At 41.0% G+C, this 15,502-nt stretch overlaps 1 protein-coding gene across 1 annotated transcript in view; it reads right to left on the bottom strand.

The window, feature by feature from the left end:
* Positions 1 to 15,502, bottom strand: part of RAD1 (RAD1 checkpoint DNA exonuclease) — a 368,414-nt gene that overhangs the window by 251,701 nt on the left and 101,211 nt on the right. The gene's annotated exons all lie outside the window — the stretch shown is intronic.

Below are 15,502 nucleotides of genomic sequence, written 5' to 3'. Positions count from 1 at the left end.
GTGTGCCCGAGACATACTCCTCAGTAGCGGGTACCAATGCTGCCTCGGCCAGTCTGGAGCTATCAGGATGATCCTTGGGTGATCTTCTTTGATCTTCAGTAACACTTTGTGCATCAAAGGAAGAGGTGGGAATGCATATGCTGTCAGGTTTTCCCAACTGAAGGATACGGAGTCCACCTTCCAAGCAAGTGGGTGGTAGGTCCTTGTGCAGAATTTCCTCAACTGGTGGTTGTGTGGGGATGCGAACAGGTCTATTTCTGGTAGCCCCCATTTCTTTGTAATGGATTTGAAGATGTCTGGATGCAGCATCCATTCGTGGGCATCCGTGGTAGTTCTGCTTAAGGTGTCTGCTAGTATATTTTCTTTTCCTGGCACAAATATGGCCTGGAGCTGAATGTTGAGGCTGAGGGCCACATTCCACAGGTCCATTGCCATGCGGCATAGAGGATATGAGTGTGTGCCTCCCTGTTTGTTGATATACCACATGACTGTGGTGTTGTCCGTCCTTATCAGCAAATGACCCTGTTGAAGAAACGGTCTGAATGTCTGAATTGCCTGTTTCACTGCCAGCATCTCTTTTTGATTTATGTGTAGGTTCAGCTGGTCTTGTGTCCATAGGCCTTGTATACACTTGTCCACCATGTGTGCCCCCCAACCGAGGTCTGAGGCGTCCGTGGTGATAGTCTGGCTTGGGTGAGGGCTGCGGAAAGGTAGTCCTCTGTTCAACTGACAGGCCTGAGCCCACCACAGGAATTCTTGCTTCAGGCATGGAATTATTGGAATTTGGGTTTCTAGGCTGTGCTTGTGCTGAGACCATAAATTCCTTAGGTACAATTGCAACTTCCTCATATGTAGTCTGGCATGTGGAGTCAATATTATACAGGATGCCATGTAACCCAGGGCTTGCAGGACTTTCCTTGCTGTAAGCTGGTTCTGCGTTGTTAATGCCATGAAATAGAGTGGTAGTTGCTTCTGCTTTTCTGCTGTGAGAAATGCCATTTGATTTGATGTGTCCAGTTCGGCACCCAAGAATGTTATCCTTTGGGATGGTACCAGCCTTGACTTTTTTATGTTGACTGTGTATCCCAGGGCTTGCAGTAGGTGAATAACCTTTCCCAAATCTTTTCTTAATTTGATCTTGTTGTCCGCTTGTATCAGGCAGTCATCCAGGTATGGATAAATTTGAATTCCCTGAAGCCTGCAATGAGCAATTACTGATGCCAGGCATTTCGTGAATACTCTGGGCGCAGTAGATAAGCCAAAGGGCAATGCTGAGAATTGATAATGCTCTGATCCTGCAAGAAATCTGAGGTATCTTCTGCAATCTGGTTATATAGGGACGTGCAGGTATGCCTCCTTGAGATCTAGAGTCACCAGACAAGACTCCTTGCCCAGCATGGGAAGAAGTTGCTGTAGGGTCAGCATTTTGAATTTTGGAACAATGAGATATGTGTTCAGAGCGGACAGGTCGAGAATAGGTCTCCATTGGTTTCCTTTTCTTGGTACCAGGAAAAGTCTGGAGTAAAATCCTTGTCCTTGTTCCATAGACGGTACCTTTTCTATAGCTCTCATCCCTAGTAAGTGTTTGATTTGTCCTAGAGCGTTTGTTTTTTGATTTGGTGGTAGGTTTGGCATTCCTCTCTTTCTTGGTAGAGTATGGAAGTGAAACCTGTAGCCTTTGTCTATTGTCTGTAAAATCCATTTGTCTCCTGTAATGTAATGCCAGTTTACTGAAAACAAGGCTAGCTTTCCGCCTAAGGGTGCTTCCAGTTGTTCCCTGGTAGGCGGTATCAGAGCCAAGTCACTGTGACTGTCCTGTGGAAGTGGTAGTAGCTGGATCTGTGGCAGTACTTCTCTGGTTGTTGGGCTGCCACTGACGTCCCCTGTAGGCACCTCTGGATTGACCTCTGCCTCTTGGGCGCCTATTTCTGCCTCTCTGTGCTCTGGAGGTGTCTGGAAAGGACCAATTCTTCGAAGGCCAATTTCTACTAAACCTCGGAGGCTGGACCTGTAAGAAATCCTTGACTGTTTGGACAGATTTTGCTTTTTCTTCCACCTTCTTTAACGCTTGCTGTGCAGGGGAGTCAAACAAACTTTGTTTCTCCATGGGAGCATCTAGGAGCTTTGACTTTACATGGTCTGGTAAGGATTGCTCTTTAACCATGCATGCCTTCTGATCACTGTACCAGTCATAGCTGACCTAAAGGAAGCCTCCAGTGCATCATAGCCGCATTTTAAGGAATGATTACTGACCTGCTGAGTGTTATGTACCAAATCCTGAAGGGACGTACGGTCTATAGGTTCAGGAGAGTACAGTTTTTTATTTAGCTGATCTAACAAAAATTCCTGATACTGAATCATGTGGAATTGACAGTTTAAGGCCCTAGCCGAAAGAGTAGCAGAAGTATAAACTTTTTTACCCCACCTCTCTAAAGCTCTAGATTCTCTCTCAGAGGGGAGGGGGTTTTTGGCAGAGGCAGCTGCTACAGCTTTGGGGCCCTGTGAAATAGTTTCAGGATCTGCAATAGGAGCCTTAAACAAGTGATAGTGTGTGCCCGGGACCCTGTAGTATCTGTCGGGCTTAGCAGGGGCCGGGGGAAGAGAGTCAGGGGCAGTACAAGCATCATTAAATGCATCATCCACAACTGTTAGTACTGGAGGAATGGCTAAAGGCCTATGCTGTGGTAAATGTAAAAAGGTCCTTAGCCTTTTCCTTGTATCTGAAAAATCCTGGCCCTGCCATTGAAATTGCTCTCTCATAGCATGCAAGGTTTCCCCAAAAGAAAATTCCTCAGGAGGAGAGGCAGAAGGAATGGAGTCTTCTGCATCAGAGTCCTCATATGGAGAATAAGGGCCTTCTGGAGGATTAGAGTTTTCTGAATCATCCGAGGAATAATCTGTTGAAACTGGCTTAGGGGGCTCTGCTCTAGGCCTCTTCTCTGGAGGGGGATGAGAGGCCCTGTCAGGGTAAGGTTGGGATCCCCTGATCAAAGAAATGAGATCCTCTGCCAGGCTGAGCATTTGGGAACTAGAGGTAGGCCTGGATGAGGGGGTTTTAGCAGGCAAGGCCTTAGAAGATTTAGCTGCTTTAGCCCTAGAAAAAGCCTTGATAGACATAGATGCAGGGGGCCTAGCAGCTCCACGTGCAGGAGTAGATATGTCTGAAGGAATAGTATCTGATAAATCCTGAGAACCTGCAACAGCAGGTGGAATTTCAGTAGCAGATTCAGCCATGCTGTATGAGGCCTCGGTTGTAGGAGGCATGCTTTCGGCCGAAGGAAGAACCGACGATTCGGTTTCAGCCGAAACAGAGACACTCACGGTAGGCTTAACCGTGGTTTCGGCCGAAACCGCGGACCGCGAGTGTCGGTCCTTTTCCTAACGCTTTTTAGCTAATTGTGAAGTCGGAGTCTCCGACGGCATGTTGTAAGCAAAAGCGGAGCCGAAAAACTCCTCTGCAAACTCCGACCGACGTCTAAGTGTCCGTCGGTTGAAGGAAGCACAGGCTAGACAAGCTGCTACGTCGTGGCCTGGGCCTAAGCAAGGAGGGCAGTAAGAGTGGAAATCCTTATGAGGTATTTGTTTCCCACAAGTTAAACAGCTATTTACTTTTTCTGACATCGGCTGAGGCAAGAAAGAGTCCCCAACGGGGTACTTAGCTTTTTAGAAGTCTTCGGTAGTAGTAATCTCTGGTTCTGACCGACCGGCACTTGCGAACAGCTTCTGCTTCGGGCACCACGCGGCAAGAAAGACAGAGGAAAATGATGCCTTTATACCCAATTGACAGCAGCTATGATGTCGGGTGAAGTGCGACATCAGCCGAGGCCAGACCCAGACTTTGGAATCCGGCCGACCGAAGGGCTGCCTGAGGCAGGACAACCCATATGTTAGGACTGCAGATGCATCCTTGAAGGACATCATTAAAACGATGCAGACATACAGTTCTCTTCAACATAAAATATCCAAAATGTGACTATACAATTCAAAATTATAATACAAAAAGTAGAGAAGTAGAGATGTGATGTAAATATGATTACATTTCTGTGGTAATTTTCTATACATGGGTAATAGCCCCTTTTAGGTGGGAAACAATAAGTACCTCTGATAAATAGCATTAAAGTGCAATAACTCAGCCACAGGGCAGCCCCAGTCAGTTTTGAAAGTCTCAACCTCAGTAGAATTATGAAATGCACTGACTAAAATGATTTTTATTCCCTACTCCCAGTCTAAAATAGGAGTGTTCAGCAGTTCAGTCTCTGCTGCTAACTCCAGCTTGAAGAGGCATACATGGAAGGGGTCTTTTTCAGACGCTCATTACATACTGCATTTTCAGCATACCAACATTATATCAGTGTAGCTCACCACCAATGTCTCTGGAGAGCATGACAGGGCTACATGGCAACATTGTCAGACATTAAAATACTTAATACCTTAACGACTGATAACTGTGGGCCATTAAGTGAAAAATTAAGACAGTCATTTAAAATATCCTCAGTGAATTCCACCATGTGTAAGAAATACCATAAGAGAAGCAGTACAGGACATGAAAATCCACTTTTTTTGTTCTCTTCACCTCTCTGGATTGTTTATCTGGATGGATAGACATCATGGTTCTGAAGTGTTGGAACCTTTTTAAGGGCAGTTGTGGTGACAAGGATATGATGCTTGGGCATTTCTGACCAAAATCTCAACTCTCTGAGCAGCCCCATGCTGCAGAAATATACACAGGTTCATAGCTAGGTACTAGGCTACTAGGCTGTCTGCCTGAAGGCATTTATAAGCCTAGCCGGAATGTGTTGGCTTTCGCCGCCCCCTTAGATTAGTTCCCTGTGCCTCTGTCCAGCAGAGCCATTGAAGTGATCCCTGGGGTAAACTTTTTGTTTCCCATCCACTCCTCAAGGTTTCTCTTCAAGAGGGTTAGTGAGGAGCTCAGCCTAATGTAGACTGGAATCTTGTTCCAGAGCATGGGAAGTCTCTGGGACAGGAATCTATCCCTCCAGCACGTCCTATTTATTGTTGTGGTGAGTTTTAGATCCCTGGAGCGTGCGGCTCCTTCGAGGGGATATGGTTTTCTTTAGGTGGAGCATGTCCATCAATTCTGGGTTGGATATGGCCTTCTATGTCAGGCAGAGATCACCTAGGAGTAGGCGGTATGCAACAGAGTGCAGCTGGAGTTTCTTCAGTCGAGCTGCATAAGGCATCTACTTGAGGCCAGTGATCCTCTTGGTGAGGTACTTCTGTGGTCTTTCTAGTTGTTGCAGGTGTCTTGTAAGGTACATCCCAAATGGGGAATTGTACTCTATGATGGGTCTGATGAGTGATGCATAGAGGGGGCCCCAATGACCTCTTTCGATCCGGATGCAAACCCTTTTGTGATTAGGTGGGCCACACAGAACCACTTTGGCAATGTGATTATCAAATGAAAACTTACTATCTACTTGGGTCCCCAGATCCCTTATTACGTCTTCCGTATTTAGGGGGCTACCACCTATGTGGTCGTTTGTGGGTACTTTGTTTTTTCCAAAAGGGATGACTATGCACTTTTTGGCATTTAGCTTGAGACCAAGGTCTTGACACTAGGTATCTGACTCAGTGAGACCCTTTTGGAGGATGTCTGCATCAGCCAGAGAGTCAATTATAGCCCCTAGTTTGCAGTCGTCTGCGAACTTGGTCAGCCATAGTCCTCCTGCGCTTGCCTGTACCTCTGAGAAGTATATGCCGAACAGGAGGGGTCCTGGGACTGAGCCCTGGGGAACGCCACTTGTAACCGGTTTAGAGTCAGACCTCGCTCCTGTAACTCTTACCATGTGGGTGCCAGTTACCCTGTATTTTAGCGGTAAGGGTGCTGGAGGTGATTCAGGTAGGATGGGTGTTAGTGGCTGAAGCTGATTCACTCATCCTGGGGGAGGGAAGGAAGACAGCCTAAGCTCACTACATAAGCAGCAAGTTGCTTAGTCAGGATGTTGCATATGCACCAACCAAAGGAAGCAACTGTGGAGCTGACAAGGCTGTGAGAGGTGGCAGGAGTTATGACATACTCCCCAGCAAAAAAAAAAGAATGATGGTGCCCAAGCATCCTCTCTCCTATAAAGATATGTCACTTCAAGCCCAGTAGTGGCCAAGATGGTGGATCCAGTGAATGAGAAGTCAGCCACATGGGGGGTATACTCTCTCAGTGGCTGAAGAATGCAGTCAGTAATTTTCAGAATAGTAGACATGCATCAGATTGTCCAATACAACTCTGGTGGTTTCTTCCCAGACGTCCACTAGCAGAGGGACTACCCATGTTAGGTAGCCTTACAAGCTTTCTACAGGCTCCTCTGTAGTAAGAACACAGAATTAATGATCCATTAAATCTGATTTGTCACAAGTGACAATCACTATAACCAAATCTAACACAAACTGCAAACGACTTTCTATATTCAAATAGGGTAGATAAACTATGGAATGACATCTCTCTACAACTGAAATCCATTCAGAATGCAAACTCATTTAAAACACAAAGCATTTCTCTTCATTCAGAACTCTATGTCGCACAGTGAGTCCTCACTAATATCAGAGTGTCATTCTAAGGGCATCCAGTATCGGTCTGCCTGGGATGACATGGTCGACAGGCCACGATGCTTTGCTAGAGATGGCCTGCACCTGTTGCCCCTGGGATTCCAGATACTGGCTAAGACCCTTGCCGCCCCAATAGTGCCTTTTTTAGGCAAGGTCCAAATGACAAACCCATCACTGAAACAGGTACAGGCAAAGAAAAACTGAGGGTACTGCTACTCAATGCTTGAAGTCTAAACCTCAAAATGCACTCACTCAAGGCACTCCTTAAAATGGAGAATATCGATATCTGTGCTGTGACTGAAACCTGGTTCAAGGCTCCAGAGAGCACACCTGCATTACCAGACTATAAACTCATACCATACCTTTCGGACATCTAACCTGGACCAGAGACTTCCCATACTCTGGAAAAAGCTACCTATGTCAAGCAAAGTTCCTTATTAGAACTCTTCAAGAAAAATCTTAATGAATGGATGGGAATTAGGAGATTCACCCCGGGGATCACTTCTGTGGCTCTGCTTGACAGAGGCATGGGAAAATAACCTTCTTAGGTGGCGAAAGCCAGGGAACCTTGATGGCTAGGCTTACATAGGCCCTAGGGCCGATAGCCTAGTACTACCTATGAATCAGCATATCCCAGTTAAATACATTGTTTTGTGATGCTGCTTACTCCTCACTTCTAAAATAAACCTTATGACAGCATACATATACATGCATATATATATATATATATATATATATATATATATATATATCTATATATAGATACACACACACATATATATATATATATATATATATATATATATATATATATAAATAAATACATATATATATATATATATATATATACACACACACACAAAATATATATATATATATACATATATATATACATATATACACACATATATACATATATATATATATATATATATATATATATATATATATACACACATATATATATATATATATGTATATACATGTACACACACACATATATATATATATACACACACACACACACACACACATATATATATATATATATCTATAAATAAAATGTGTGCATGTCATATGCATTTATATATATATATATATATATATATATATATATATATATATATGTGTGTGTGTGTGTATGACACACACACACACACACACACACACACACACACACACACACACACACACACACACACACACACACACAGTGTGTGTTTAAAATTTTTCTGAACTTTTACAACTCCCTCAACTACAATATTAACATTTTTGCCCTACCTAGTTCCTTCGCTTTCTGACACTTTTGTATTTTAAACACTGATCATATGATCCATTACTCGACAAACCCACTAAATGTACCTCTTCAGATGCTAAATGCTCAACATCTAATACTGTAAAAAATTGTCTATATTTTCATATGAATGTAATCTAATTAGCAAATGTATCAGTAATTGTTAATGTATATTATTTGATGCCTGAGCACATACATTACTGAATGTTTAAACATTTGTAATTGTTGGAGCTTTTCTCCCCAAGCCTCAAAAGGGGGTTTTGACTAAACCCAGTTAGACAAGCCCTTTAAACAAAAGCAAAACAAAAAATAAATAAAATGAGTTTCATAAATTACCTGAATAGGGGGTCATACAGGGGACATGCAGAAGAATCATCATCCTCACCATCATCTGAGACTGCTATCAACACACTAGTGGAGAGTGAATGCTTTCTTTTGCACATGGAGTTCCTCTTTACCTTTAGGTGAAGGAATCTTGTGAGCATGAAGCTTTTTTTCTGGCAAAAAAAAAAAAAGAAAGCATAGAAGGATTTCAGAACCCTCCTGTCTGCTTTTTAAGCGCTGGTAAAGCAGGAGCGCCAAACAGAGTCTGCCTCAGTCTAACATACAAAACTAGCATCAGCACCTGGTACAGCACAGAAATGAAACCAATATAAAACTGAGTTGCTGACTTGACATCAAGTATGATGCTGCAATCTAGATCAGCATATAGAATTTCCATGCCAAAAACTCAAAGGCTTCAAGGGTTAGGGCCTAGCATAGCAATTTTTCTCCCACAACAAGAACGAGTCATCAGTCTTGAACTCTAAAGGGTCTGAACCTATTGCAGAAGCGATAAGACCAAGGAAAAACATTCCCTGAAATCTGACAAAACTGATTTTTGGTTTTCATTATAAAAGAATGGCAACAGCACTTTAAGGTTGAGAGAGGAAGTTGGGCTTAGGACCAGAACAGAAAAAAAAAGTTTTTTTTTTTTTTTTTTGAGTAAAATTCTCAGAACACATCTTTAAAATGGGAAAAGGCGTACTAGAAAATGAAAGTAATAAAAAATGGCTGCACTATTCATCTCTGAAAGAAAAATTCTCACAAAAGAAAATAATAACAATAACAATAGCAGCAGCAGCCAGGGACCATTTTTTGAAGAGGCTAAGCACCATGGTGCATCATGAGACAAGTACCTGACAGTGAGAAAATGTTTTATAAAAAAATCACATGACCTTAACAACTGTTAGTATCAGCCTTCTCCAAGCTTCCTCTCATCAAATTCCCTAGTTGTAACAACTCATCATGTTTCTCTTGTAAATATTCCCTTACCCAATATCTGTCACGTGCAGTTCCTTTGCCAGGGTGTATTCACTTTCCTCAGTAATCTCCTTCTCTGCAATCTCAGAAGTTCTTTGCACGAAAACTTTCTGAATATTTGTAAGGATTTGTTTTCAACTCAACCTCTTTAAAATAGAAGTATTCACTTAAGTTCTCACATCTACATACCACTACTAACAGTTGCATTTTCTATCTCCGCATGTCTCCTTTGTGCATATGTAGATATGATCAGACTGTAAGCAACTGGTCTATTCACAGCTCGACACCATTCCAGCCAGCATCTATGAGTAATATAATTGGATAGCCCATTATTTTACACTTACTACTTCTATGACTAGTTATTCTGTGTGTTTGTTTTTAATATTTTGAAATTATTTTCTTTGGCAAAGCTCCATATTCAGGCTACATCATGTTCTAGCATCCTTCACAGAGGTACAGGTATCTCTGTCAGTTTAGGTACTACACCATTTCTAAACGTCTTTGCAATATCTGCCTGTCTTTTGATGTTTGCTTTTCTACAGTTGCCCTGTCTGCTTCTGTAACAGGCTTCAGTCCCTATCATATTAGACTGTAACTCTGAAAACGTGAAAGGATGCTTTTGTTATTTAGGAGCTGTGTCAGTCTCCTGCCATACTCTTCCAGTGTCTGACACCAGCAGATTCATTATTTTAAATAATTATTTTTATAACACCATCCAAGCCTTCAATTAATTCTTTAGCAGCACATTTTGGATATTTCCAGTGCTGATGAAATACCAAATGTAAATCTAAGGAATCTGTATTTCCTAATGGCATACCAAAATGTACACAATCTGGAGTTTTTCTGCATCAAGTTTTACATGCCATAATCCATGAACTGCACACAGTACAGAAAATAACTGGGCATTTTTCATTGTGGAGACCATTTCTCCAAATGTATGCAATGGTAATGCTCACATTCACAATTTTATTTAGTCTTATAAATCAATATACTGTGAACCCTGTCTTGCTTTACAATAGTATTCATACTACTCAGCCATTCTGCTGTCTCCAATGACTTCTTACAGATATCTAGGCTTACCAGACATTTCAGTTCCTGTTGTATTTTAATCCTGAGCACCACTATTGTTTTTTTTTTTTTTTTTTTTTTCCAGAACGCATCAGTAGCACAGCATCAGGTTTTATTGGTATACTATAGTCTCCTGGCAAACTTCCTAAGCCTGACTTTGCAGTCAAAAAGGATGTCACTTTTATGTCTCTGACCTGTGTTTAACATACATCTGAATGTGAAACTGCTCCTGAAGGTACACAGGAAAACAACCTTTCCTAATGTTTACAATTTGAGTTTGTTTTACCATTCTGATCTTCTTACACACTAAATAACTCAGCATATTAAGAGAATTAGCTTCTTTAAGTTATTGAATTCTACAGTGGTCTTAAACTTGTTTTCCTGTTCACACATCACCAAGATTTTAACTCAATGGCCTCTAGTCTGTACCCCCAAACATTTTAGCAATGTGCACTCAGCTTTCTTTTTTATCTTTTGGTCCTAATGTTTCAGGAGTATCTACTAACAAAATATTACATGCTACTACTATGTTTACTTTTAAATTTACCATTTCATTTAATTCTCAGTATCTGTTGCCAACAATCTGACTTGCACTTGGTCTTACTGTTTCAAATGCATTTTCAGACTTTTCTCTTCTCGATTCTTTTCACTTTTATAATGACAATAAAAAAATTAAGACTGTTTTCATGTTTCTGTTCAAAATCCAAATTCTTTTGGCCATGGCTCTCTTTTCTTTTACATATCTTTGTGATGACTCTTTCTACCAGAGTGTTAAACTGATTAAACAGAGAATGTCCCTTTCATATTCTTAAAACCACAAGTCGTACACTAAGCTTGAACCTAAACTGCGCCATACTTTATGAGCGCCTCAAAGCTTTCTTTCTCATCTACATTATTGCTGCAACACATTCTTACTCCATTTCTCTCTTACTTTTTTTTACTTTTTGCACTTTTATCTTATTTTCATTTTTCTCGGTGTACTTCTAATTTTACTCCCTCTGTATATATCCATGATTTTTGCAAGGGCTGGTCCGCTTCTCTTACAAGTCTGATCTTACTTTGAAAAAAGAAGGTTTGTGGTATAAGACATTAACAAATCATGCAACTCACAAAATCCCCAGTTGCTGGTACATTCGTTAGCTCAGCAAAATTTCTATGTACAGTCTCTCTAGGTCCTTGTGTCCTTGCAAAGAACAAACGGTGAACAAATGCCAAATCCTAAGGTCAAAGTAATTGCAAACTTACCTCTAATTGCTATTTTTTTCTTCCTCTTCCTGACAGACAAAAATGTTAAACACATTCTAAGTGTCTGCTCCAGTGACACAGAAGTGTGGCACACTAACACTTTAGGTTTCTTATCTATTTTGGACAAGTGAGGAAAAAAATCAAATTATACTTCCATACTTCTTAACGCCGACTCTAAACTCTCAAAAACAATACACTTCTTCCCACATGATCTTAAACGCTAGTCCAAGAAGTGGAGTCATATGGTTGGTTGATGGTGCAGGGTCAATGTGGGCATAATCACCCAAGCCAGTGACATTGTCCTTAACACCTATGCATTTGGAGCATGACAAAGTGTGTGAGGTGGCAGACAGTTCCTACAGTGATGTAGGTGCACATGTCCTCATCCTAAAGAAGGTAAGAGGACCATTCATAAAAAATGCTTTCATGGCTAGGACACTGGCTAGAGGACCAAACTCTCCAAATCTGCCTGGATGATCACCCCTGTGGACCTCTCTCTCTCTCTCTACATGGATCTGAGGGAGAAAAATTATCCTCACCCCAAGAAATAAATGAGGTCAAGTCAGATGGGAGAATGCTTGAAGGTTGGGAGGTAGAGAGAGGGACCTAAAAAATAATTAATGTCTTCACTTATACAAATACAATTCTTTAATTCCAACAGTTTGTATTGGGATGCTCAATAAACACAAACACTGAATGTGCTTCCAGCCTCTATGAGGTCTTTACCTCATATTACTTTTAGAAAGATTCGTGCCACACACCAATCACTTCTTGTTGATAAAAACTAGAATATTAAAAGAATAAACTATATACTACAAAAAATGTGCTAGTAAGATTATATGACTACTTTAGTTTAATGTTTATAAGAACAGTGGATTAGAAGTAATGAAGAAACTACATAAATAAGCAGCTTCTTCACTAAATGTAATCAGTGCACTGGGATTTGCCACAACCTGACTATATTTTCCAGTTTTGAGTGAAATCCTTCCATCACCAAAAGTGACACTGAGGTTTAAAGAAAAGAGGACTGTCTTTAAAAATTGGTTAATTACCTGGTGTCATTCTAGAGGGACCCAGTATGTCTCAGCATAGGATGAGATGCTTGATGGCCATATGTGCCTTCACTAAGGACAGTCTGTACCAGTCATACCAAGGCTTCCAAATACTAGCAAAAACTTCTGTTGCCCCCACTGGGCTGTTTTCAGGCAAGATCCAGCTAAAGGATCTCCTGACCCATCATCATCTTCATACTCCCTTTTTACCCCATCTTCTACATAGGTTTGGGGTGTCATGCCCTTTGTCACCATCTTTCTTGATCCAGTGCCAATCTCTTACCTTCTTTAATGGTCATGTCTGTCACAGGTCTTCTGTCATACAATCCATCTCTCTTTTTCCAGGACACCCTTGTTTCCTCTTGCCTTCTTTCTCTCTCTCCTAAATCATCCTCACCAGATTGTTTTTCTGTTTTCCTGCATGTGCCTGAACTACTATCATCTGTCTTTTCTGACTTTCTCTGCAACTGGAGATACATTTGCTTCAGCTCTGAATTCCTCATTTCTTTGTCTTTCCCACAGTGTGCCTCCTACCACTAATCACAGGCGCTTCCTCAACTGCTGCACTTTTACTGCCCAGGTGTCTGTGCCATATAGTAGTCCTGCTCTCACCACCATTTAGTAAACCTTACTTTTCACCTTCTTCAGCATATGTCTGTCAAACACTAACACTGACACACTGTGCCAGTTGGTTGCAGCCCCTCTGATTCTCACCTTGATCTCCTCATTCAAACATCCCTTCTCCTCAACCACCCCCTCCCAGATAACTGAAGTTGCTAACCTATTCCACTAATTTCTCTTCTATCTCAATTTTCAGCTTCTAACTTCACCCACTAGATGCCATGGCAACTGTCTGGTCTGTACTAAATCTCATCCCAAATGCTTTCAGTTTTGCATTCCATTCTCCAGTCATTTGCTGACGTTGATATTCAAGGTCTGCCTGTAACATGACATCATCTATATACACCAACTTTAATGATCTGTGCTGTCTGACCTGTATGCTAATGTATTACATCACCAATATGAACAGTAATGGGCTGGGAGCTGAACCCTGATGCACACTCACTCCCACTGAGAAGCCCTCGGAGAGTCCAAACACTGTTTGTGCTTGTGTCACTGGGTCCTCGTGTACAGCCTACAAAATAAATTTACCAATGGAACATATCAATATGTCTCTACTCAATGCTAGAAGCTAAACAAGAGACTGACTGACCTTGAATCCCTCTTGCATCTGGAGCTCATCCACATTTTTATTGTGATAAGAGACCTGGTTTTAATGGCACAGAGCACCCCCAAATACTTGGATGATGAAGTTACCATTCAGTTAGACCTAATGGAAACTGTGGTAGTGTCTCCGTACCCATTAGGGATCACATTCCTTCAACACCAATACCTAGACAGACTCAAGTGGTCCTTAGAGAGATTTAAATTATGCTAAACAGGAATGACTATCATATCACTGCAGGATACAGAACTCCTTCCATGTCTCCAGAAAAAAATTACACAACATTCTTAAATATTCTTGATGAAGTCCCTATACACAAGAATGCCGCTATTCTTGGTGATTTTAACTACTAAATGATTAACCAGGAGATCTACACCACCAGTGTTGGATATGTACAAAAATTCTTAGACTTTTTTAAACAAGAATTCCCTGAACCAGAGTGTAAATGAGCCTACTATAGAACAAGACATACATGATCTGGGAAAAACAATCTTGGCTTCTGAATGTACCATTTCCAAGCTAACCAACCTCATTGGTCAAGTCAAACCACAAAAGAGTTACCTTCTCTATCAAAACTTCCAAACTGACTGACACAAATGTCACCGAATTTAAGGACTTTAAATGTACAAACTCCTGAAACTCACTAATGAAGTCTCTAAATTAGAGTATAATAACATTATAAACATTATGGGTAATACTAAAAGTTATGCAGAAACGTTCTACTTGCACCTGGAGAAATGCATCAGGGTGGCAGTTCCCCCCAAATCCAAGCCAATGTGGTGATTTAAAAGCAAAACTCTACCATTAATAACCTAAAAAAGCAAGAAACTCCTAAAACTATATAGCAGAAGAGTTTAAATCCATGTAAGGAAAACGTCAAATGGCTAAAAAAAAAAAGTTTAAAAAGGGGATATATGGGGAAAAAGTATCCCATGAATTCAGTGATGCCAGAGAAGTCACAGACAACCACAGATCCTTCTCATCATTAACATACTGGTTAATAAATTTAGTGCCAACTTCACTCCTGACATATCTACTCCAAGCCCACCCATGCCTGATGGGATCATGCCACAAATCAGCACAACAGAGCATGCAGTGAAAATATTCTCCAAAACAAAGAATACCTCATCTATGGGACCTTACAACATACCAGGTTGCCTAATTAACAGCACTAAGCACACATTTGAAAACATTCAAAGAAAAAAAAAAATCAAAACACAGAAACAGTTTCTACCATAGACACAGGTGAAAAAGAAATCTAAAAAGCATTCAAATAAAGAGGCACTTATGTCCAATTCTATAAAACATTAAGCCCTCTATACGGCCAATAGAGCAGGGTACGTCTGCTTCAACATCTCTCAATACAGGAACCCCAACCCTCATCTCTAGTGAGCCCAGAGACTACATTTGGACTTGGGAGACTCAAACAGTAAAAAATAAAATGGCACTAATATTGTCAACTATAGCTGATCCTGCTTGAATAGCTTTGCAAGTACAGATATTACACTAAGCTGGTAAGTTTAATTTATACTACAATTCCAGGATAATTCATTTCTGTCTCAGGCATCCACAACCACTTTAGTCGTCTTTCAAAGAATTACTGCCTTACAAGACTGTTGCAAAAATAAGTTCATCCAAGAAACCACTTTCACTTCACAACAATTTGTATCAGTCCCTATAACTGAGCAAAATCAGTTTACTTTCAGTACTGGAACCATGGAACAGTACACGTGTAAGATTGTACCAAAACAGTAG

This window comes from Protopterus annectens, chromosome 1.part0 (assembly GCF_019279795.1).
Source record: "Protopterus annectens isolate FY-2018-M chromosome 1.part0, PAN1.0, whole genome shotgun sequence".
Lineage (NCBI taxonomy): Eukaryota > Metazoa > Chordata > Ceratodontiformes > Protopteridae > Protopterus > Protopterus annectens.
This window is presented reverse-complemented; position numbering and strand designations above follow the sequence as displayed.